This window comes from Phasianus colchicus, chromosome 2 (assembly GCF_987193195.1).
Source record: "Phasianus colchicus chromosome 2, bPhaCol1.hap1.1, whole genome shotgun sequence".
Classification (NCBI taxonomy): domain Eukaryota; kingdom Metazoa; phylum Chordata; class Aves; order Galliformes; family Phasianidae; genus Phasianus; species Phasianus colchicus.
In genome coordinates, this window is record NC_143437.1 from 105907381 (window position 1) to 105933282 (window position 25902).

General features: G+C 44.7%; 1 protein-coding gene and 1 long non-coding RNA gene across 10 annotated transcripts in view; one reads left to right on the forward strand and one right to left on the reverse strand.

Moving 5' to 3' along the window:
• Window positions 1-25902, forward strand: part of EXTL3 (exostosin like glycosyltransferase 3) — a 131222-nt gene that overhangs the window by 39135 nt on the left and 66185 nt on the right. For 8 of the 9 annotated variants that reach the window (XM_090136567.1, XM_090136565.1, XM_090136574.1 and 5 more), the window contains one exon: window positions 2754-2820. The exons of the other annotated variant lie outside the window; for it this stretch is intronic. The gene's annotated coding sequence lies outside the window, so the exon portion shown is untranslated. The remainder of the gene's footprint in view (window positions 1-2753; window positions 2821-25902) is intronic. 9 annotated transcript variants of the gene reach the window in all.
• Window positions 7074-14841, reverse strand: LOC149919257 (uncharacterized). Its single transcript, XR_016464579.1, has 3 exons — window positions 13055-14841; window positions 8310-8426; window positions 7074-7253 (listed from the first exon to the last, which is right to left on the reverse strand). It is a non-coding gene; the product is annotated as an uncharacterized LOC149919257 (long non-coding RNA).

A 25902-nucleotide genomic window follows, 5' to 3' on the forward strand; every position in this document is an offset into this window, starting at 1 on the left:
ATGCATCCAGAGAAGGGGCACAAAAATGATCCATGGAATGGGACACCTTTCATAGGAGAGGTTGAGATTGCTGGGGCTGTGCAGCCTGGAGAAGAGAAGGCTGCAGAGAGACCTGAGAGTGGCCTTTCAGTACCGAAAAGGGGGCTGTAAGAAAAGAAGGGACAGACTCTTTATCAGGATCTGTTGTGTTAGGGCAAAGGGAATTGGTTTCAAACTAAAAGAGAGGAGATTTAGGTTGGACTTAAGGAAGAAGATCTTTACAATGAGGGTAGTGAGGCACTGGCACAGGTTGCCTAGAGAGGTGGTGGGTGTCTTGTCCCCTTCAGACAGCCAAGGTCAGGCTGGATGGGCTCTGAGCAATTCCTTCTCATTGCAGGGAGTGGGAGCAGGTGGCTTTTGTGTGTTCTTTCTAACTCAATTCTGTGATGATTCTAGGTGGGCCTTGATGTGGTAACCAGCTGTAAGTAGGGGCTCCTTTTGCCAAAGATGAATTTTGTAGCTGTGCTGCTTCACCATGGCTTTGGAGGAAGAGGAGGAAGGAGCCTTTGCAGCTCCATGCTGTGATGGAGGACTGAAAGTCTGTGTCTTATTTTAGTGCAGAAAACAATGGGTCTGTGAATAATTGTTTAACCACAAGCTATGTCAAAGCAGCTGTGGAAGAAGAAGAGGAGTTGACTGAGACTTCAGAGATGCCAGTCCTCATGAGAAGCTTCTGAAGGAAGGCAGGCAGGGCTGTGGTTTTGAATTTAATACCTCTTTTGACGGGCAGTCAAACCCCAGCAGTCAGATGTAGCTGGGCTGTGCACAGGCTGACGTGCTTTATTTACAGACTGTGCATTCATTCGTTCGTGGACATTGAGGCCCAAGGATAAATCATTAACTGCAATAGCAGCCAGGTGCCCACTGAGCTGCATTCTCTCTGCTCCCCAGCGCTGTGTGTCCGCTCGCTGCCTAATCCACAAAATCCAGCTGTTTGCAGAAAAGGTCTCTCAGTTATTAACGCTAATTAGCCAAGTTCTGCTCTATGAATATTCCTGTGTTCTGCTCTTCCAAACCATACAAAGTGCTAAGCCTGTGTAACGAGCATGTCTGAGCCATCACTAATTGGCTGCATCCCTCTGAGGACGTGTCCATCTCTGGGGAATGGGAGCTTTGGTGTTCTGCTGCTGAGGAACCAGTCCCCTCTGGGCTTTCTCACAGACCTGTGCAGTAGTTATGTTGTTAGATTTCTGGCCTTTGTTTTAATCATTAGTTTCTCTTCTGTGCATTCTGCTTAATAAACAGCGCTGTTTTTAATGTTATTTATTACCAAATTTGTCATTAGTGTGTTATTGTAATCAGTGCCGACGAAGCGCTCCGTTTGATGTATCCTCCAGGTGGGGGCTGTGATTTAAGTGCTCTTCTGAAAAGCTTTTATGCCATGAGAGAGGCGCTTTTCTTGCTGGCAGCAGCTCTAAATCTCTGCCTCCGAATACCCATCCCACGGCACCACCTCCTTCTTCCAGCTCTGTGCCAAGGAGAGCCGCGTCCCCTGCAAATGGTGCTCTTTGCTCTATAGGTAAATAGTGGGGCTGTGGAGGAGAGTTGAGTTAGGCTTAAATTTTTCTGTATGTTGGGGTTGAAGAAGCGGTGTGAGCCCAGCAGATGTTCTATATTTACGACAAGGAGGGATGTTCTCTCAAAATAAGTACGCCTTGTCCTTAATTTTAACTTTTTGGTCTCATCCAGAAAACTCCTGGTTTCACCATTTGATTATAATTTGCATTTAGATTGGCTGCCTGAAGGGGTGTCGCTCACGCGGGGAGATGGGGCTGAGTCCTGTGCAGATCTGACTGAGAGTAATGGCATTTACATAAAAACCATTAGCTCTGTTATTGATAAACATGAACAACATCCATTTCGAGTAATTTTCTGATGAGGAGTCTCTAATATAAGCATACAATAGTGTGGCAGTAGTGACTCCAGCCCCTCATCTCTCCTCACTGACCCCTTGTTGTTTTAAGGGCAAGTTTCGATGGAGATTTTATTGGCAGGAGGTTCCTATTCCATTTCTGTGAAGTGGCCAGTTATCTCTGTGCATGGCAGGGAATTATTTAATACCCAACTTAAGAGGGGTCTCTGTTAATTGAATGTGGATTTAATGTCTCTCTGAAGCACAGATGGTCTGTGTGTGATGTACATTAACATGTATGGCTAGTGATGTGCTTTACTTTTCTTTGCATCATAACACCACTCCAGGGGTAATCTTTTGCTTAATCACAATGGGGTTAAGCAGAAGTTGAATGGCCCCTTATTACAGGGGTTCAATTTGTTGAACCAAAGTGTCTATTAAAGGCACTCCTCAGTGTGTGCTGGATCACAGCCCTTATATTCCTTCTGGGCTGCATCTTGCTAAGGGAGTTCTTGTTTCCCCATGTAATAGGCAGAGCACACGTGTAATGTTGCTTTTGGTGGTCAGTGTGTGTCACAAACAGACGTGGTTCTCTGTAGCAACCAATTTTTGTAGCAATTGGTGCCACTCTATTACGTAAATATCTTGCTTTACACTTGGATCAGGTCAGGTCTTGTTGAGAGCCTCTGGAGGCAAGCAGTCCATAGCTGATTTCAGGCATTGCAGCAGTGCTCTGAGCTTTGCCTGCATTCTTAGTTCTTGACCTCAGCATTGTGGAGGATCTGCCCAGCTTTCCTCAGCTGACCTACTTCTTGGGTCTGTCACTTTGTCTATACTTACAGCTTTTTTTCCTCTCTGATAGGATCCAGGTGAATGAGTGGACAGCTGGCTACAGAGGAGAGATGGATTCTGTTTGATCACCCTTTCCAGTAAGTACCCTTACATTTGTAGGATGGGACTTTCTGTAATGCCTACTGTTGTGACACTGTGTAGTGTCTTCAGGTTGACTTTGCTGGAGAGGAGCATTAACTCTGCTTATTTGGACAACACTGCCATAGAAATACAGACTCCTTTGGCTTAACTTTTGTTTTGAGAGAAATGGAAGTTGATGTTTCTAGCTCCTTTTATCCAAAGTGCTACATTCTGCCCGTACCCCACTTCCAGTGGTGTGCACTTTCCAGCAGAACAAAGAACCAATACAGTTGTGCCTTGAACCTGTTGGAGGCTGTGGGAAATCTATGCTGAAGGCGTTGCCACATAATTTAATAATGTGTCATGTGTGGTTTCCTGTGCTGCAGAGCAGAAGAGGCCCTGGGGTCAGGAGAGCAAGAGTTCACCTGCTCTGTTCCAGCCTTGCTAAACTCGATGAGGAGAGAGGATGAGCTCGAATGCAGGGGTTACTCTTAGAGGCATGCTGTGAAGTCAGTTAAATGAGGCTTGACTTGACTTGTGGGATGGAAAGGGTATGAAGAAAGCACTGCCTAGTATGTGGCAAGGATGGCTTTTTTTTTCTCCTGAAAGTAAAGGAGAAAATTCTTATTTCATGGGGACTTCTTGCACATTAAAATATCTTGCACGCACACTAATGGGCTGTAATAACAAGCCTATGCTTTATGAGGTGTCTACAAGTATTGTTAAACTTGTTACTGTGAGGGACTTCAGTTGGTACATACTGGTTAACTGGAACATGTTGGCCCATCTGGTGCACAGCCAGGCTGAAATAGTTAACTGCCTACTGTAGGCATCTGCAAGCTGACTCTCAGCTTTTGGATGTAAAACGCAGGCACAGACACAGCAGGTGAGTGTGGAAGCTGCGATGGCTGAGACGACTGCATAATTAATTTCATTGTAATGACCCTAGCAGGCCACTCTCCTAAAGATGGGATGGTGAATTTTAGAACGGAAGGTGTTCATAAACAAAGGACAAGGGGAAATCGTGCACCTGGGAACTGGAATGTGTTAGCAGGTTGGTTTAGAAACGTCCTGGGAGCAGGGCAGATAATGCTTGTGCTTCTCTGCAAGAAGGGGAAAAAGAAGCTTTCTTATGTATGACTTCTTCTCACTTCTGGCAAGTATCATGAGACATGCCTGATGTCCTTGGTTCAGATGATGTGTTCCTACCTTATGCACCATTCAGTTAGCTGTTTGCTTCTGAATTCAGGACAGTCTTTCTACCTTTGGCACCTTCTGTAGTGTTCCAAACACAGTGGGGACTCCCTTCTCAGCTGGCACAATGGCTGCTGCAGCGAACGCCGTGAGGAATGCTAAAACTGGCAGTAGCAGAGAGGTCATGGGAAGAACAAATGATGCTGCTATTGGACAGTGCTGCCCCAGGGTCATAATCGACAGGTCTAATCCCAAGTGTGTTTAGAGTCAGATCCGCTGACTTCAGGAGCTAAAATAAGTCAATATCATTGAATTCTCTTTCTCCTTGTGTATCTTAGGGAGAGTACTGTAAGTTGTAGCCTGACAGCTGTGCAATTTGCAGAAGGCCACCGGGCTGTGTGGGCTTCCCCAAGGGCGTAATTTGGCCTGCAGAACGCTTATTTCAGCCGATGCTGTGTATGGCAGGCTCAGCATTGACCTTCAGAACCAGGTACACTTTTGTGGGCCTGATGAAGAACAGAAGTAGGAGACAAGGATTTGAGGCCTGGAGTCCCTTTGTAGGGCAGAAGATTGTGATTAAAGCAAGAAGTCTGCGTATATGGGTTCAGATCAGTAGGAAATGGCAGAGGGATGGAACAGAGGAGATGTTGGAAACAGGCTCTGTCTTTGATTGCCATCATTCAGAATGGGAAAAGAAACTGTTTCAAAGAAGTCCTTAAGAAGTCATTGTTTCTCAAGACTGTACACTAAATGTCTAAATAACTGGGATGGGGTTGGAATATTAGGAAGCTTCTCTTCAAGTATCACGTGAGGCTTTGTGACTTGGCAGGAAAGCTGCGTGTTGGGGGAGGCTATATTGCAGGGCCCTTGCTGTAAATGGATGTGGTTGATGCTTCCTGTGCAAGCACTGGGTTCACTGTGGATATGCTTGTCCTCTTTCTGCTTACAACAGCAGTTAAGAACGCCAAATGAGGGCGGTTTGGTATTGCACTCTAGTATTCCAGACTGAAAGATGGAAAGCTGATTGAAAGCTGATTCAACTATCCTCATTATAGATGTTCAGTGACTTTGACCATCTTCACCACTCTTTTGCCCTCTCTCCTTCTGACAAGAACTTCTGGTTGTGGTGCACATCTGGGTTTTCCTCTCTTGAATGTTCTTGAAATCTTACTTGTTAGAAGCTTGAAAGAGCCATTTGGTTTGGGGGCCAGGCTTTTTGTTTCAGCGCTGTGTTTATCACCCTGGAAAAGAGGCCAGGAATTCTGTGTGCTCCACATAATAATAAGCCATAGATATCTTTTTTTCTAAAAGGCAGAAATTTGTGCCTAATCTAAAGACTATCAGAAAAGCTATGAATAAACGTGATGCATTCCAGTGCACTGAGTCACTAGGACAATATAGTTTTTAACAAAGAGCCCTGGCAGATATTGTGTGCCTTTGTGCTGAAGCTGTCAGCCAGGATATGTGACATATCTTTGTATCCTGCAGCAATTTCAGGAAACTAAATGGCTGTTAGCATGCACTGCCTCTTCTAAACGGGGACACAAAGTGCTTCGGATGTTAAAACCTCTCCCACCCTCCATTGGTTAAGAGGGGAAATTGTATCAGAAAAGAGAACAGTTCTTATCTGGATAAACATAGAACTGTGTCATCAAACAGGTACTGATTCTGCCAGGAAGAGACATGCTCTTCCATCCCCTGTGCTTTGCATAAGTGCTGTTTATTTTATTAGCGCTGTGGCTTCCCAAAAGTAGAAGTGAAACACAACTCGATTAAAATCTTAGTGTTGTAGTCCTAGGTCTGCAGTGATGGTCTGCAGACTGACGTGCCAGGGGCTGAGCCAGCTCTGTGGTTTTGTATTTCAGCCCTGACTCACATGCATGGCTTTTGTGCTACTCTAAGGTGAATCACAGCTCCGGCGAGTGTGGTTAAAGTCCTGCCCTGCGGTCAGGCTGAGAAGCCAGGTTTCTCAAGTCACAGTTTTCTTCTTCAGCACTGAGTCACAGCTGTGTGACCTATCTAGAGAAATGTTTGCCTGTATTCAGTGTGAATCTCCATGTCCCAGGGCATCCTAGAAGTGGATTTCCCTTGGACAGGGGATGTGCATGGCACGAGGAGCAGGAGAGATGCATGCAGAAGCCAGGGGATGATCAGGGCTCTTGTATAAAACAGTTCTTTCTCACTGTTCTTTTAACACATGCATATGTCAAGTTGCATGCAGCTAGCTTAGCAGCCTTCAGGCAGCCTACAGTGATAATTTCAGGTATAGTTTAGTAAGATAGCAAATTGAGAGAATTTTTAACGTGGTTAGGATCCAAACAGCCAAATAACTGTTTCTCTTGTAGGATTTGATGTTATTTTTGGCTACGCTGTCCTTACAGGGTGCAAATGTGCCAGATGTCGATCTCTACGAGAGATCAGCTCTTTCTGGACGGCACTGGAACACTCTGTTTATTTGTCCTGGTATAGTGCACTGACTGAATAATATGGCCAGCATGGAAAGGGCTTGTAAAATACTGACTTTAGTGTTGCACTTCTGCTTTGCACAGGAAAATAACTTGTGGTAGAGACACTGCATATAGTTTTAGTCCTCATTTTGCTTGGAGCAAGAGATGGTTTGGTGCCCTTGCTGGGCTCCCTGCTCTGAATGGGGAGCTCCAAGAAGCCAACTTACACCATCACCCAATTACTTCTTCATTTAATACAGCCATTGAACTTTGGGCTTGAGGCTGCATGGGACAATGCTGTAATGGTGGAGTGGTAACAGGGAGCCTTTGTGACACAGTGACAAAGCCAGCTGTATGTGCTGAAGTGCTCCTGCTTGCTAAGCCTGTAATATCAGTCCCAGTTCTGTTCTCCTCCCTTCCCCTCCAGGAATTGGTTTGTACTTAGGTAGAATAAGTCACTGTTTGTGTGTTTATTTCTTTTCTGCTTACATTTCTCATTGAATCCCACAGTGGGTAAAAGGGGGAGAGCTCAAGTGAAGCTAAAATCATCATGTTGTATGCAGATTTGCAGTTCTCCATCCTTCCTATTCTCTCGGTGTTAGTTTGTTTTTGTTTTTGTTTTTTTCAGTGTTAAATCACAAAGTTCAGCTGTTCCCCAGCTGATCTTCTCCAAGCTCTTTCCTGGGCTCATTGCTGAGCTGCTTCTGGGACAGTGTCTGAGCAGGTTTGCCAGCTGTATTTGCCATGCTGTCTCTGCTACAGGGACAAGCTGTAGAACAGTTTCTTCCTGCTCCTCTTATGCCTCCATCCTAAAAGAAGAAACATACAGAATATGCAGAGATATCATTCAGGACTTGTGTCTCGTAGAGAAGAGCTGGAGTGCATGAGCAACTGTGAGATGACATGAGGCTTTCCCTGCAAACTGAAGAATACCTCGACTCTAGCCTGCATCCTGACCAGGTGAATCAGTCCAGATTACACCCAGATTTGCCAGAATGCATATGGATAATAGATGATCTTGAATGCTGGATGGAGGCCAAAGACCTGACCCAGCAGTGGTCCTCCTGGTAGTCAGATGGTTGCTTTGCTTTGCTCTGTTGTCTTCCCTCAAGCACCCCAGGTACTGTAGCAGTGACGTATGGCTCTTTGGCTTTCCTTAGTGCCTCCTGATTGCAATACTCATATATCCAAGGCTGATTGGATGTAATTCATGTATGTCTGGACTTTGGCACCTGTGACTGGAGTGGTGTTGCAGACTGTTAACTGGAGTACTTGAAAGTACAAAACCTGAAAACAGATGATAACTTGCCTGTGATAGGACAGTGTTCCAGTGGTTATTTAATAACAAAGCTATTTCAAAGTGGTTAAAAAAGTATTAAAGAGGCTCTCCAGGAGTCTCACATTACTATAGTAACAACTGCGAGGCAGGGAACAAGTTAAATAATGTTTGCCAGAAGCACTAATTTGCTTCTGTGAGTAAAATCTATAGACAGCTGGAGGTAAACACTTTCTGAATAGCCTCAGACTTGATAAAAGATTGAGTAGTGAAGTTTCAGTTTGGATAAAAGTACATCATCTCATGTTGTCAGCTGGAGCCATTGCTACGCTGCAGGTTTGCAGGGAAGTTTGAAGAGGGGTGCCTAGGATTGATAAGGGAAGGACGAGTGAAATCCTCCTCCTTTTGTGTGATTGAGGATGTTTCCAGTGCAATTTGATCACAGAAGGCCTCAATATGAAAAGGATTTACTTTGTGGAATTGTTCTGTCATTACTCAGCAGGATAATTGACTTCTGATTAGGAAGAAAATAAAGCTGAATGTGTGTGTTTGAGGTTATAAAGTCTTCTTCAAAAGGCATAGCTCTTACTTAAACAGCGACAGCTCTGACAAGAACAGGATGCTTGTGACTCCTTTATGCCGGCATTGATGTAACAGCTGTTGTTTAAACAACTTGTTCCTCCCTTCTTTGTACTCCTTCCTCCTCCTGTTGTAAATCAAAGGAAGAAGAGTGGGAATCAATGTTGTTATCTTATAAAAAGATAAGGTAATTAAATTTTTTCACTTCTGGAAATGGTTTTGTCCTGTGAATCATAGAATCAAAGAATGGCCTGGCTTGAAAAGGACCACAGTGCTCATCCAGTTCCAACCCCCTGCTGTGTGCAGGTCGCCAACCAGCAGACCAGGCTGCCCAGAGCCACATCCAGCCTGGCCTTGAATGCCTGCAGGGATGGGGCATCCACAACCTCCTTGGGCAACCTGTTCCAGTGCCTCACCACCCTCTGAGTGTGAAAAACTTCCTCCTAATATCTAACCTAAACCTCCCCTAACTCTAAACCTCCCCTAAGTCATGGCGCTATCACTGGACTTGATTACCCTTAGGGTGCTTTCCAACTTCAGATATTCTGTGTTCCATTATGAGAAAGAACTGGATAGCAGCTGTCTGAAGAACATGAGCCAGACTCTGCTACGGAGTCTGTGCCCTTCTTTCTTGTTGCCTTCCTTTAGATTACTGGGCTGAAGTTTCATTTCTGCTTTTATGAGCAAGCTTCAGCCTGGACCTCTTTTAGACAGTGCTGCAAGAAAAATTACCTGGAAACATGAATCTTTAATAATCATCACTGAAGAGCCAGGTTATGACCCTACCTGTTAGTATTTCCACTTCTGACAAGAGTCAGGGTGTGGGTGGCTGACCTGGGATGGGTTCAGCAGCATTGCACAGTGCTTCAAGCCTCTGTGCAGATGTCCAGCTGTGGCTGCTGCTCTGGATGATGCGGATCTTACAGGTGTGCTTCAAGTCTTAAAAGAGCTCTTTCAGAATAGAGTTTTCAGTTGGGAGAAGTGGAAGATGAATGCATTGCTACATTGAAACTGCCCCTAAGGAGGGGAAAATGCATTTCTTCCCATTCATCCTGAATCCTCTGATTCATCTTGTGCTGATCCAGCTGCTCTCTTTCCCTGTAGACAGATTTAGTGTCCTTTTAATTTTGCCTAAAGCCCTCACTGTGAGGCATTGCAGAGCTGATGCCTTTGAGAGGGAAAGGAAGCCTGCCTTGGGTCTCTGGGGAACTAATTTATACCGATACTCTTGGGTTTGCTATTCAAGTGTGTCTCTGTTGCTGTACGCTTCTACCTTTGCGATGCAGAGTGAGGTTGTTCATCAGGTCTGCTGCTGGCTGTGGGACCGTAAACACAGTTCTTGATCTTCTGCATGATGGAGCAGGAGGGATTTTTGTATCAGAAGCAGTGTAGCCTGCAGGATAGTTCATCTGTACTATGCACTGTGGGACTCATGTTGAGTACTGTGCTCTGTTTGGGCCCCTCACTTCAAGAAAGATGTTCTGGAGTGTGTCCAGAGAAGGGTAATGAAGTTGTGATGGGTCTGGAGCATAAATGTTATGGGGAGTGGCTGAGGGCACTGGGATGGGTCAGTCTGGAGCAGAGGAGCTCAGGGGAGACCTCCCTGCATCTCCCTGAAAGGAGGTTGTGGTGAGGTGGGGGTTATCCTCTGCTCCTGTGTAGCAGTGATAGGATGAAAGATGTTTGCCTCAAGTTGTACCAGGGGAGGTTCAGGTTGGATATTAGGAAACATTTCTGCTCTCAAAGGGTGATGATGCAGTGGCACAGCTGCCCAGGGAGGTGGTGGGGTCACCGTCCCTGGAGGTGTTCCAGAACCATGGGGATGTGGCACTGAGGGATGTGGGCATGGTGGGGTGGGCTGGGGTTGGACTGGGTGATCTTAGGGGTCTTTTCCAATATTGACAAAATATTCATCCTGAAATGGGATGGTTCTGTAATTCTGGTCAAAGTTTGATTTTGTTCTGCTTTCTCAGCAAGTTGTGGATTCAGCCCTTAACCTTTTGACAGAGGAACTTTTATTTATTATTATTAGTAGTTTTATTTTGCAAGTGACACTAGCAGATTAGGATGTGTGGGGACAGAATAACTTCACCCTTGCCAGCCCTGATAGATAGCACTGATGTATTATTGTCTGGTTGGATTTTATTTCAGTACAGTAAGAAATCCTTGCATATATAAAGAAGGGTTTATGGCTGCTTTCTTTTTTTTTTTTCAAACTGTAGTTAGGAGAAAAAAAAAAAAATGGGACAGAAGTTGGCTGCTAGCTGCTGAAGCAGAATATCTGAAATAGAAGGGTGTCTGTGTTTGCCTTGAACACGGAGTTCACACGCTCCAGAAACTTAAAGTGGAGCAAATCCTGAATGGGAAAAGCTTTTTAAAAGCTCTGTGAGAAATCACAGACCAACGGGGGGTAGATAGAAATATCAACAGGAGGAAACAACCGTGTCTTCTGCCCACACAGCCCAGAGTTTGTGCTCGGGGAGGCTTTCCTCTTACAGAGAAGGTGAAAATGCAGAGTGGCTGAGGGAAGTGAGCAGTGAAATCCAATGCATGATGCCATCACTGAGTCTTCTGGTGGTTTTCTCAGGCAAATTGGGGCCTGCAGTTTTGTTGTTTCTTTTCTTTCTTTTTGTTTCTCCTGTTTGTTTTATTCAGACTAAGCATTCCCATTACACTGTGCACATGAAAGGGATTTGGTGCTGTCTGAGATGGATGATAACTGAATAGGCTGAGAGCAGTGTAGGTCATCACCTGTCAAGTGACTCTCAGAAGCATTAATGAGCAGCAGCCCAAGCTCAGGTAAAGTCATCTATAGGTTTTTTCCCTTTCCTCCTAAACCTGTGATCATTCCCCTCCTTGGGCAACCTGTCCTTCACCACCATTAGCTTTGTCTCCGTTTTTTTCTATGTTCAGAAACGGAACCACTTTAATGACAATTGATGTCTGTTCCTGTGGGGTAGAGAGCTCTGTGGTTGTATCAAAGCATTTATAATAGAATAGCTCATCCTTGTGTTGGGAGAGGAATAATGGATGTGAGATACGGCTTTATAGTTAGAAAGCTATCTAAATTTAGAGTGCACTTGTGCATTGTAGCTGAACTGATACATTGTCAAGCCGCTGCTGGAAAGGAAGGTTCAGCTCCCAGTGTTGTGCTCCCACTGATCTTTTTGTGCTGATCTGTGCCTGATTCTTCCCAGCCTAACTCCCTGAATCAGCTCACCGAGGACACAGGCTTTGGAAGTAGGGGAAGAGATCTCTTTTCTGGAGCAAGATGCCAATAGATCTGCTGAGCTACAGCGCAGAATCACATCCTAAGTGAAGTCTCAAGTGTTAGTGTTTGAAAGGTATTTGCAGCTGTCTCTCATAGAATCATTAAGGTTAGAAAAGGCCTCCAAGATCACCAAGGCCAACCCCGAACCCATTCCATCACCACCACTGCCTGCATCCCTCAGTGCCACCTCTCCGTGGTTCTGGAACACCTTCAGGGATGGTCACCCACCCCCTCCCCATGAGAAATGATGTGTGGGGCAATCAGAAAAGCAGTGCTTTTGTATTATGGTGCTTTCCCAAATCAAGTTGCTCCCCTGGAAATAGTCGTTTTCACTTACAGCCACCTTGCTTCAAAAAAAGGACAGGAATTGTGGGCACGTTGTTTATGCAGCATATGCTCTGTGATGTTTTCTGTGCAAGAGCCAACTTGGAAAAAGAATGAAAAAAGAAATGCTTTGCTCGTTCTTGCTGGATACTTAATGAAGCTCATTGGCAGCAGTGTTCCCTCCCCAGGGATCTTTCCAGAGTCATTAGGCTCAGTGAAGGATGGTCTGCCTATAAGAAACTGCTGCTTCTCTGAAGTGTGAAACGTTTCCTGGCTATAGGAGCTGTCAACTACCCCTGAGCAGCTGCAAAGAGATAACAGAGGAGCTGGGAAGGGCAGGCTGAGAGGTTAGTACCTCTGTCTGTAAATACGTTATAACATATAGGGGCAAAAAATCCTTCAACTTAAAGGATAGTGCTACACCTGCAAAGGGAAGTGGGCAAGAATTTGCTGCTCTTCTGCTCAGCTGGGCTGCCCTTTGGAAAAAAGGCATTTCCAAGAAGGGTTTTGATGCAGTATCCAGATGTGACTGTGATAATGTTTTCAATGCAGCATTTTGAGGGAGAAACCTTTACTGAACATAACCTTGGGCAAAATTTAAGAAAAACAAGGGTGATAGGAAGTGATAAAAGAGTTGGCAGTCACGCAGCTATGGATATGTGTGGGAAGGCCAAAAATGCACTCTGCCTCTTATCATAAAGAAGGAAATAACTCTGGTGTCAGGAAAGTAGAAGGGTACCCCCTGCCGGCTCCTGTCCTCCCGAGTATCAGCCCAAGCACAGCTGTATGTTGTGTTGCAGGGTCATCACAGGGAGGTGGATGTGCCAAATGAGCTCCAAAGCCATGAGCATTTGTTGGAAGGACCCCAGAAGAGCAGCCAGGTACAGTCAGTGCAGCTGCATCACATTGCAGTGTGTTAAAACAGAGCAGCAGTTCTGGAAGTGCCTTGGTTGGAAGGTGACAAGAAGATGAGGTATACTGCAAATAAATAGATTTCTGCAGGACTTGTTCGGCATGCAGTGGATGCATTTAATAATGTCACAGTATTCACTCATTTATCTAGAAGCCAAGGGCATAGGTGAAATTTTGAGCAAAAAAAAACCCATTGATTCTATCACTAAAAATACAGTTAAGACGCATTATTTTAACTCCTGTGTTACCTTCCTTCCTTCTCAGTGAGCAGATTGGAGAAGCAGCAGTGAGCTGGATGGCAAAGGAAACAACCTGCAGCATGGGAAGAGCCAGGGCTGGAGCTGGGTGCAGTGAGCACATAGGGGCCCCCACAAAAGCAGGAGGTCAGAAGGGCTAACCAAATGCAGCTGCAAACATTTGCTGGCTCCACCCCAGAACTTTTCTGATGTCTCCTCACAGTGGCAGATTGTAACAGCACATGTAATGTTGGTATTACACCACTGGCTGTCTGCTTCTTTGGTCAGGTTTCAGATTTTCCTTGTTTTAGGCACTGCCTTGGCCTTGGATTGGCAGAGAGAAGGTTGTCAGTGCCCCACACAGTAGCCACTAAGCTGACTTCTCAGGAATGGCCACAGTATGCTGCTCTACATAGCAGCCTGGTTCTGCAAACTATGCCTTGCAGCTCCTCCACAGCATAGCTCAGGCAGCCCATGAGTCCAGGGGAAGCTTTGTGTCTCCTCTGCTGGGTCTCCATGTCTTTAGGCAGCAGGCCCATGTTGCTGGAGAAGTGGGGTTAGAGAGCAGGTAGAGTTGTGATGGACAGGTTGAAAAAGTCCTCACCTCCCGTGCTGCGTGCAGGAAAACATGTCTGGAATGATGCTGGATCTGAGTAAAATATTCTAGACAGTGAGACTGGATGGTTTGAATGACATTGTATCCCTAAGCTCCTATTTCCTGACAGGTATTTTAATTTGAAGAATGCTTTAACTCGATGTGCTCACCATGTAGTAAGCCTCATAGGTGAGCTGGTAATTGCTGCTGAACTGGTACATCCACGGGATTTGGGGTGGACTCGGCTTCACTCAGGCATCAGTTGTCTCTGTAGCAAGTGCAGGACCTGTGTTTGTCCAGCCTGAGGTCAATGGGCATCACTCAGCAGCTGCTGCATGAGCAGCATTGTAAGGCACAAGGGGTCTTTGTCGAGTGTTAAAGAAGAAATTAAAATGGAAACAAGGTTTTAAGCTATATATTTTACACTGTGCTCGTTTCCAATCTTCTCCTAGGCTATGCGTATGTTGAAATGAAATGTTTTAAAAGTAGTCGATTTTATGCCTTTTGCTATCTAAAGTCTTTGGATGTGCTCCACTTATTCTTAGGTTCCCTTTCCATTTACATCATTAGATGCATTTCCATATGAAATACATACATAATCAACTCTCTGAAGGGCATTTTTAGATGGGGAAGAACTCCAAATATTCACATTCTCATGGTAAGAATGCAAGCATTGCTGCGCTGTGTATTTTAGTTCACACTGTGTGTTTATGCATATTTTTCCTGCAGATGTTCCCAGCTTCTCCTTGTAGATCCCAAACACTGACCCTTCTCTTGAATACAAAATTCTCCATGTCACTTTAGCTAATGACTATTTTTTTTTTTTTTTTTTTTTTAAATCTAAGCTCTATTCTGCAGAAGTTGGGAATGCAGGTGTCTCAAATTCTTAGTGCCTCTTCATGATAAATATTTCACCAGTCTTTCTTTCTCCCTGCTTTCACTCGGGACACTGGATGACATTGGCACTAACAGCTTTTTATTTTATCATGTTGAAGAGCAGTGTATAGATAACTGCCATATAGAATAGGTGGCTCCTTTGGCTTGGTAGCAGTTGCTGTTGATGGCTAGGCATAAAGCTACTTTCAAATACTTGGCGTGCTGATACAACGTGTTATTAGAGGGAGGGTGGATGAAACTTGTTTGCTGCTGGATTCACAGGGCTTGCCTGGGGCTCAGCGAGGAGGAACTCAGCCAAACCTGAGGCTCCAGTCCCTAATTGGAGCATCGCATGGGGGAGATGCGGGAAGCATTCCTCCTCTTTCCACAGAGCAGAGCTGGTGTGACGGCAGGCAGGTTGCTGGGGGTGACAAGGACATGCTTTTCCCTTCCCTGCTGTGGAGCTCTTGAACTGGCAACCCATGATCTGAGTGTAGGTGAGTGGCCCGAGAGCACAGGACGTGTCCTGGGCTGTGACCATACAGCAGTGGGTGGCTGTAAAGCAGTGTTGGGAAGCACAGGGAATAGAGCAGAAGTGAGGGAAAAATTTCACAGCTTGAAGCCCTGTAAGTCTCGCAAGGCTGAATCGCTGTGATAAAGGAAACTCAAAGGAAAGGCAGTTGCTGGGTTTTTTTGTTTTGTTTTTTTTTTTTTGTTTTTAAGCAAATCATAAAGGGGTGGTAATGCTTTAAAGCTTGTCTGCAGCGTTTGTGTTCACCTCTGCTGTTGATCTGCACAGCCAGAACTGGCTTGCTTCTTTGTGAAGTCAACATTTCTGCTGGGGCAGTAGGCAGGGGGAAAACAGAATCATCATCATCAGTCCTGCCCTGGCTATGTGCTGGGGACAGCTGCTGGACTGGGAAGGGTAATGTGTGCTTTTGATGCTATGGGGTATTTCATAAGTAAAAAGAGTAGATACCTGATGTGAAAAGTATCAGAGAGATTAATTCCTTTCTCTACAAAACAAGGATAAATACTTCTTGATCTGCCAAAGCGGGCTGTGTGGATTTAATTAACTTTAGTAAAATGCTTGTGGATAGCATCTTTCATCTGAGAATGTAAAGGCAGAATATATTCTAGGCATCGTCACTCAGCTTTGCAATTACTCCTCCAGCTGTCGCGAGCCGTGCCAACACAAACTACTCTCCTGTCATCAAGGGATTGTTGATGCCTTGTGACTTGTTTTGATTTTGATATTCTCTTTCCCCCAACTCATTCTCCATGATCTCTATGCAAAATATAGCATGCTTTCCAAATTTGGGGGAGAGAATAAAACCTTTTCTGCCATGAACTATTTGTGTCTCATGTCATCCTTGCCCTCCTCTTTTGGTATGCCCTTGGAGAGGAGGAGAGAAAGGGTCTTTTTTTTTAATTATTATTTTTTATATTATTGAGTTCCTGTGAGTCTGGATAGTTAAGGCTTACAGCTTTGCTTTTCCAAATGCTAAGGGTATTGCTAACAATACCTTATGAAGGTCTCCCTATAAAAGTCAATGCTACTCAAATTTAGTTTATTTACAGTTTCCAAGAGAACAATATTAAGCCCACCAACTTTCAGATTAAAAAGTTAGAAGTTCAACTGGGGTTTCACCGCAGCTTCCCCACGGGATCCTAAGCAGATGTAAAATGGGAAGAGTAGAATCATAGAATCATGAATGTAGTGGAAAAGGCCAAGTTCAGTTCTCAACCCACTGTGCTCACTAAACCCTGACCCTCCAAGTGGAGTACCTCCATTCCCAAAGAGGTTCACTGCTGTTGGTAATTCCTTTGGGACTGGGTCCTTGCACAGCTTCTCCATCCATCCTGATGTGCCCTTGCCACAGAAATGTGTGCACACTGCAAAGCTTGGGTGAGTTTTCAAGTGGGCTGGCCGTGGGCTGCCCCCAAGGGAAGTGCAGAGATGGAAAAACTGGTTTTAGGAAAATTGAGTACCCTCAAACACCACCATGAGTCTACAGTTTAGGAAACTGTGGATATTGCTGTTATTCTTGGAAGGATTCATTAATCTTGACTTTAAAAGCATGAGAGATTTTTTTAATATATATATATATTTTAACTTGAAGGAAGTGCAAAGCATCATTTGAAGTCTTTGAACATTGAAGCTCATAATTCTGTGTGGGAATTAAGGCTACAAAAAATCACTCAAAGAGTAGCTGTGTAATGGCTGCCTTCATCAACACATGTGTTGATCTGGATCTTGTTGCTTCAGCATTTAAACCCTTGCTCCTGTTTGCTCTTCAAACGGAGATGGGAGAGTGGGCAGGAGTCTGTCCCACTGCACACATCTGTTGGACAGTGAGCAAGCTCTTTGTGACCAATTCTTTTCTTGTTGGCAAAGGCTTAAGAAACAGAGGAATAAAATACAGTGTGATAACTTGTTTTTCCCTGATCAAATCCCAAGTCATACATTGCAGAGTACGTGGCAGGATGCTGTTGTTCACTGATGCTTCTGGCTTGAGGGATTTGATGCTCCAAATTGAACTGAATATCTCTGGCTCCCACTAAGGGGTGTGGGAGTTGTGTGACTTCATGAAGATTTGTGTCCATGTTTGTCTGTGTGAACTTTGTTATGAGAGTAGAGTTGTCTGACTCCCACATAAAATGTAGCAAGCTTTCTTCTCCCTGGAAGAGAATGCTGAATTCTGCCAAGTGTGTCGGTAATTGTTTTTAAAACAATAAATCTCAGCATGGTGCAAGCGCTTCAATCCTTGCTGGAATCTGTGATACTTGTTGGGTGAGGACAGCAGTAGCAGAGGCACAACCCGGCACTGCCTCCCTGTGCTTTGATGCCTTAAGAGGGAATGGAAGATTATTGAGTGAACGATAACTTAACAAACAAGTTTGATGAGATCAAGAGATGAGCTCATCTGAACACCATAATAATTACTTGCTCCTTTATGCAACTGTTAGGGCTTGAGCTTGTCACCACGTTTCCAGCTGTGCTTGGACTGCCTATTCTCCATCATGGATGTGATGTGCAGAGAGCAATGGTCACGGTGCTGGTAAAGTGCTTGCTATGTTTGTTTGGGAAATGTCAGGAAAACATTGCTTGATATATGTAAACAGTTTTGCTTCAATGTCTGTTTCCGAAAGGTTGATTCTTTCCTTCTATCCCTTGTTTTCCTCTTGACTGCATGCCCCATTTCTGGCAACGCAAGCAGCTCTTGGGGCAGCTGGTACCAGCCACCTTGGGTGGGGGAATGAAGGCTTCAAGCACAAGCTTGGAAGAGGAAATGAAGCAAGCTTCAGGGATTTCACGTGCAAAATTTGGTTTGTGTTGAGTGAAATGAGTAAGCAGGAGGCTGTCAGGCTGCATCCCTGGGATAGGAGCTTAACTCCTCTCCGTTGGGCATCATCCTGTGGCTTTAATGCTGAAAAATATCCTTCTCCCGATCTCACAGGACTTTTTAATGTTCCAGTAGAGCTTCATTATCTGAAGATGGTTCAAAATTACATCTCTGAATTTGCAGTTCTGTTGTTCCAAGCACAGCCTTGTGTATCATTGCTGCATAATTCCTTTCAGATACAGGGAGCCATCGCCACGTGTTTCTCTCTTTGCTGCCTATTAGCTACTTCTAGCTCTGGGGCTTTTCTGTTCCTGGATCAGCAGAGATCACCAAATGAGTTCGTCATTATTTGTTTCCTTCTGCATGTCTTAATTATGGCATTTAGAGGGGGACTTTTCCCATCTCTATCTTGTTTACTTGATCTTGTTGGAGATCTTCCCTTTTGGCTTGAATTTAATTGCTGAATTGTATCTCGGGAACTTCAGCTGGTATTCAGCCACCCCTCACTTTAAAAGCTGGGAGGAAGTCCATTCCTTCTACTTGACCTCTGTTGCCTTTTGATTTCCCTAGCAGGTCTGCTTTTCTGAAGTTGTTTTCCCTAAAATGGTGTGCTTAATTCCATTCGTGCCCTCTGAGCAGCCTTTTTCGCTCGACAGAGTTGGTGCAGTGAAATGAATTTGGAAGATTAATTTGTTATTCTCTAGTATTTCCCAATTCCCCAACCTCCCATTTTTTTTTAACAGAAACCTCCCACTGAGCTCTTTTGGAAGAGCTTTGTTTCTCAACTTTTCTCTTAAAGGCTGGCTTCTGGGCAACAGCAAAGTATAATAGCCTTAAGTATCCTATAATGCTTTCCATTTGCAGGCTCTCTAAGCCTTAGACCACTATATGTTCACAGCTCTGTGGGGATACAGCTGTCTGGGAGATGGAAAGATGATTATCATCTAAAACTAGTCAGGAAGAAGGCCTTCCAGGGGATGGTCTCAAAAAAGCTTAGAAGACCGGACCACCTCTCCCAAGGAAGAGGGCTGAGATACCTTGGGGGCATTTATCTATAGGACAAGGGGTGAATGGCTTTAAAATAGAATCACAGAATGGTCAGGGTTGGAAGGGACCTCAAGGATCACGAAGCTCCAACCCCCTGCCACATGCAGGGCCACCAATCTCCACATTTAATACCAGCCCAGGCTGCCCAGGGCCCATCCAACCTGGCCTTGAACACCTCCAGGGATGGACGGGGCATCCACAGCTTCTCTGGGCAGCTGTTCCAGCACCTCACCACTCTCACAGTAAACAACTTCTCCCTGATATCCAACCTGAATCTCCCTTCCTTCAACTTGTAACCATTTCCCCTTGTCCTGCAGTTATCTACCCTTTCAAAGAGTTGATTCCCCTCCCGTTTATAGCCTCTCTAAAATAAAAGAGGGTTGGTTTGCACTGGGTATTATAAGGAAATTCTTTACAATGAGAGCAGTGCTCAAGGCTGGGCTGGATGGAGCCCTGCACAGCCTGGTGGATGGGAGGTGTCCTGCCCACACACCCACTGTTTTGGATCACTTACCTGTCTGTGTGTCTTGGATTCGTTCTCTGCACTGCAAGCCCACCACATCATCAAATGAAATCTGCCTTTCCTGTGCCTCTACCCAGCAAGGTGCCTCCAGTCTAGGAGAGCTGGATTCATTTATTCATTTTAAAATTATTTTAAGCCCAATAATGTTGCTTTCTTTTTTTTTTCTTTTTTTCTTTTCTTTTTTTTTCTTCCCCAGAGTAATAAAGCAATAAATTAGAAAAGCTTCTTTTATGCTTTTAGGAAATTGCAATTTTTGTTTGTGTGTCTTCTGAAATCTACAAGGAGAGAAAGCGAACGTTTCTGTGGAATGTAAAGGTTTTGAAAACGCTCCAAAAGTACTCAAAACCAAATGAAAGGTTGAGTGGATCTGTTTTCTCCTGGAAAATGCTTTTTATTTTGCGAACGTACTCAAGGCTGAGTAATCTTATTTAGAACTTGGTTCTCAGGGCAAGTTGGCTTTGAACCTCTTGAATCTCCACGCATAATTCATCCTTCCTAGCGAGTGCTCCCATCCTGGTGTTCCTTGTACAATCAATAAGTGGAGATAAAGGAGAAAAGTAAGTGCAGGGATCTTTGAGTGAAGGGCAGAGATGCTGCTTTTGCAGGCACTCGGAAGAAATGAAATTGGAGCAATTTTCCTCAACTCAAGCTGCTGTTCTTTTTCTATGTATTGACTTTTAAAATCTTGCTCATTCTCCTATTTCTGTTGGGAGGGGAGCACTTGTACTCCAGCTGAACTCCAGCAGATGGCTGTTAGGTAAGTGCGTGATTGTGAGAGGGAGACCTACAATTTCGCTCAAGCATCACAGATTAAATAACATTTCTCTCTATAAAAAGCACATATGCATTCTCTTAATGTTAGACCTTGTATATTTTATCATGAAGCAATCTCATCTACTGAAACATGTTACAGAACTTTAACAGATTATCTCCTTAGATTGTGGAGGATTGTTTTGTAAGCTGAGACTTTCCATGCCTCTAACTTGTCTGGGCAGCTTTGGTTTGCATCAAGAGCTATGGTCTCAGCATTGGTTTGAGGCAGTGAGTAGATATGTGAAGCTCATGAGTTGCATGGCCATTGTATGCAGTTACCAGCTGTCACAGACATGATAATGCTCTTTTGTCATGAGGATTAAAATTATACCACTCCCTTCCCTAATGAGTTTATTATTTAGTTATTAAGAAAAGGTTAAATGAGTGTATTAAATGTGGTTTAATCAGCCTGATGATTCAGATTGATCTGAACCTGGTTTTTAAATTTTAAATGTTTCAATTCTCTCAGTCCTTTTTGTCTAGCTGTTAAAGGGATTGCAGCTGGATTTGTTTGTGTACCTGCTCCCTTTGTGCTGGAGGAAGCACCTCAGGCTGTGCAAACCATGCTGCAGGAGCTTGTGTTCCTTCTTGAATTTCTCTCATCTGTAAGCACTAAAAAATAATTACAGTGATGTGTCAAATGCATCTGCTGCTTTTCAGCACTTACAGAGCCTATTCCATACAGGACAGCATTGCATTGCCAGGACTTCCCAGAGGGTGTTAATGTTAACACTCTGCACCCAGTGCTGCACCGTGAGCATTTTAAGACAAAACAGGGAGACTTAAAATGGTGGATAAGAGAATGGACAGTGTTCTGGTTCCTAGTGCTCTGGGTTGGTTTCAGAGCATTTTGGGGAAGAAAAGAAGCATTCACTTCATTTTTTTTTCCTCTTATGTTCTTCAAGACAGGACTTTTTGATGGCCCTGTAGGTCAAGTGTTTTCGCAGGCAGGAGGACAGGGAATTATCAGTTAAAAGCTGAAAGCTCTTGGGACCAAGAATGCTTGTTTCCCTCAAGCTGCGGTGTCTCAGCAGTAAAGCTGGAATACGTGGTGTACAGAAACCTTGAAGTGCCTCCTGAACTGCTCAAAGCAGAGATTTTCTCAAATCTTTGATTTTTATCAAGCGTGTTTCAGTCATCAATGGTGGCCTGTTGGCAGGGGCCTTGGAAGTGAATGCTTTCTTCTGTCATGATGGTATCAGAGCGTGTAGGTTGCTGTGTGGCAGGTGATAAGTGCAGTCCTGTCTAATCCTCCAGAGAACAGTTACTGCCCACAAAAGGGAGCATGTGAAGCAGCTTCTTTCTCTCTCTTACAGGGAATTCGTGTATTTCTTGTCAGTGTGACATGAGCAAATGCTCAAAAAGCTCACGTGTATTTGGAAGATGGAAGGATTTCCCTGAACATCCTCTCCTAGGATGGGAGGTAATGGCCTTAAGTTGCACTGAGGGAGGCTCAGGTTGGAAATTATGAAAAAATTGTTTTCCAGAAGAGTGGCCAAGCATTGGACCTGGCTGCCCAGAGAGGTTTGTGGAGTCACTGTCCCTGGAGTTGTTCAAGAACTGTGGAGATGTGGCACTGAGGGACATGGTTTAGTGATGGGTTGGCAGTTGGACTTGGGGATCTTGGAGGTCTTTTCCAACCTTAATGATTTTACAGTGCCTCCACATCCATCCGCAGGCACTTCTTGCTGGGCAGTTCACCTGGAAGTCCCTCATGTGAGGCTAGCTGAGCAGTAGGGAGCTCTATGAGCTCTGAAGGCTGTTTAAAGGCACTTGCTTGTGGGAAGGGACATTTCATAGAATTGTTTGAGTTGGAAGGGACCTTTAATGGTCATCAAGTCCACTTAAGGGTCATAAAATTCAAGTCCATCAGGTACCCAGCCTGTGCCATTCCCTGACCCTTACCGTGGGGCTGTTTGGACCAGTTCTGTTTAGATATAATAAACTGCTGCAGACACAGGCACTGGTTTTGGTCCTTGCCCCTATCATTTAACTGCTTGTGTGTTTTCATTTCATTGGTCTGTGTAGGGTCAGAGCTCTTCCCACTGAGGCACTGTCTTCCCAGATGGGACCATGTTCTTGGGGCCACCTCTGTGTTGCAGTGTGCAGCAGTATTGCCATTCCTGGTAATAATTTAGTCTCTGCAAGGTTCTCTGTTATAGTTTCTCTTGTTGGATTTACTACGAAGGTATTACTTTGTCTTCCTTCATTAGAAAATTGCTCTGTAGCCCAGTCAGCAGCCTTAAAACTCTATTTTTGTGTTGGTTTTGCCTATCACAGGGCAGATTCTTTCCCTGCCTGTCTGTACCTCCAAATATTGATGAAATCCTGGCAAATTCCATCCCTGCCAGTGCAATTGGTGCTTAAGGTGAAATGAGAACAAACAAGCTGGTTCACCAGAGAGTTTAGACTACAAGTCCTGGTTGTGAGGCAGCCTCAGTTTCTTCATATGTTGTGGCTGGAACTTGAAGACTTCACAAAAAATGTTGGTTTTTCTGTTTGTTTTGTTGGTTGTTTTTCTTTTTTTGAGTGAATGTTTTGTTTTTTAGTGTTCTCTTGGTTTTTTGTGTGTGTGTTTGTTTTTCTGAAGTACCTGACAATGAAACTTGTTTGCAATTCATGTTTGAGGCACTTAAAACATCTTGTGTTAGCAGAACCAGATGCAGTTGAGACTAACAGATAAAATGTGTGAAAAGTGGGTATTTTTATTCCTCTGTACTATTGAATAGGAATTTCCCATGGAAGTCTGGATATTCAATTTCCATTTGCAAACACAATTTTGTCTCCTTGTTGGCTCAGATCCACATGATAACGCTGTATTTCCAACCTCCACGTGCACCTTACTTGGATGTGATTTCTTCTTTAAAAGGTGTGGGGCTCTGCACACTGAAAGCAGGTCTCTGTTGTTGGCTTTACTCACATCAGTGCTTCTTCATAGTTTGTGTAGTCCGGAGAGCTGCTCCCACTGGAAGCTGAATAAAATCAAAAGAGATCTTGAGACTTCAGCCTCGTGGTTCTTCTTTGCAACAGCTGGGTGCTTATCAGAGATGTGCACAATGGAAAGGGTGTCTCAGATAACAAAGTTAAAAGCCACCAGCTGTTATCTGTGTGACCAGTGTGTGTGCTGATTGCTTGAGGTACTGCAAGTTCTAGAGTTATGTGAAATTACCAGGAAATTACCATTATTTTGGTCCTTTTGATATCTTCGAGTTGCCTTTCATATATGTGCATTTCTTATTAGTTAATAAATAAATTAATAAATTAATAAAAAAAAATCATGGAGCAAGCTGCTACAGACAGCATTTGTGTACCAGGGCCCTATGGGACTGTGGGGAAGTGACTGCTTGGAGCAGCTTTGCATGGACATAAGTACTTGTGTGTAATATTCAGCAAGTGCTGTGTAGAGGTCTGCTGTCTGTTCTGGTTAGCAGACCCCACTGATTGTCAGTGGAGATGCTGATACTTTTGAAATAAGGACAAAAACTAAACCCTACCAAAACTCAATGTTTTGCATAGAAGTCAAGTCATGGGGGTTATTTATTGGGAATCAAAGTGTGTGTTGAGGGACATGGTTTAGTGAGAACTACTGGTGATCAGTGGATGGCTGGACTGGGTGATCCTGTGGGTCTTTTCCAACCTTGGTGATTCTATGATTCTATAATTCTGCATCTGACTGAAGTCTGGATTCGGGTTTCTTGTCCCCGGTTTGAATGAATGTGAAGACTGACCCTGAACCTGAATTAATCTAGTCCCTGCCATCCTTAATAAGATTGCCCCTCTCTGATGTCCCTGCATGTAAAAGTTCCTGAGTTTCCCTTTGATGTGACAGGAGTTTTGCAGAGGCTTTGGAAAAGTCTGTTGTGCAAAGTGCACAGTGCTAAATTGAAGGAGATGCAGAGCTTCCTTGTGCAGTATGAAATGCAGGCACTTTGATGGAATACAATTCTGTTATCTGTTAATGGAGTTCGACAGGGGAGGTTTAGGTTAGATCTTAGGAGGAAGTTTTTCAGCCAGAGGGTGGTGAGGCACTGGAACAGGTTGCCCAAGGAGGTTGTGGATGCCTCATCCCTGCAGGCATCCAAGGCCAGGCTGGATGTGGCTCTGGGCAGCCTGGTCTGCTGGTTGGCGACCCTGCACATAGCAGGGGGTTGGAACTGGATGAGCATTGTGGTCCTTTGCAACCCAGGCAATTCTGTGATTCTGTGATTCCATGAGTTGCTGTCCCTGGAAGTGTTCAGGAACCATGGGGATGTGGTGCTTGGGGACATGGCGTAGTGGGCATGGTGGTGATGGGTTGAGGATTGGATTAGGTAATCTTGGAGGTCTTTTCCAACCTTAATGATTCTATGAAAGCTTAAGATTTTAGGATCAAGGGGAATGTAAATTCATTTGATCTGCGAACATTCATTCACATGTGTGCATTGTCTCCAAAGTTCTTGTTCCTTAATTATGACTTTGCTGTTGGTGCTGAGATGCATCCAAGCAGCTCACTGGTGGACAGTGTTGAGAAGCATCCAGGACTTGGCTGAAGCTTTTCACAGAATCACAGAATGGCCAGGGTTGGAAGGGACCTCAAGGATCATGAAGCTCCAACCCCCTGCCACATGCAGGGCCACCAACCTCCACGTTTAGTACCAGCCCAGGCTGCCCAGGGCCCCATCCAACCTGGCCTTGAACACCTCCAGGGATGGACGGGGCATCCACAGCCTCTCTGGGCAGCTGTTCCAGCACCTCACCACTCTCACAGTAAAGAACTTCCCCCTGACATCCAACCTAAATCTTCCCTCCTTCAACTTAAATCCATTTCCCCTTGTCCTGCAGTTATCTACCCTTTCAAAGAGTTGACTCCCCCTCCTGTTTGTAGGTTCCCTTTAGGTACTGAAAGGCTGCAGTGAGGTCACCCTGCAGCCTTCTTTTCTCCAGGCTGAACAAGCCCAGCTTCCTCAGCCTGTCTTTGTAGGGGAGGTGCTCCAGCCCCCGATCATCTTAGTGCCGTCCTCTGGACTCTCTCCAACAGCTCCCTGTCTTTCTTGTACTGGAGTCCCCAGACCTGGACACAGTACTACAGATGGGGCCTCACAAGGGCAGAGTAGAGGGGGACAATCACCTCCCTGTCCCTGCTGGCCACCCCTCTTCTGGTAGAAGAGGCTGCAGCTGTGCCTCTCCACCCTGCAGCAATCCCCACGAACCTCCTGCCTTTTACCACTGTTCTGCCAAGGAATGGGTCAGTGTGCATTGAGCCTGAACAAATGGTTCATTTGCATGGTTAGTTCACGTGTTTGCAAAGTCTGTTTCATGCTATAAAGCACTTGGGCTTCATTTCTGATGAGCAGGTGTTGTGCACGTGAGGAGACATCACACCACCAGCTGGGGTAGAGGAGGAATCTGCTACTGGAGTGTTGAGTCAGAAGTCATGGCTGGTGTTTGGGAAACTTTGCTTTGAAAAGTTGGCAGAGGTTCTTGGCTTGCAAATGGGAAAAGATAACCCTGCTGGGCTTCCTGGGCTTAGAAGTGGTGCTGTGCAGGATCTGTTCCTAGAGAGACTTTGGTAAATTGTGAAAGAGGAATGGTGGGCATCCTGGGCTGCTCTGTAAATTAATCAGCATCTGCTTAGCTTTCTGTTATTAAGGAGCCTTTTGCAAAATGTGACTTTGTACTG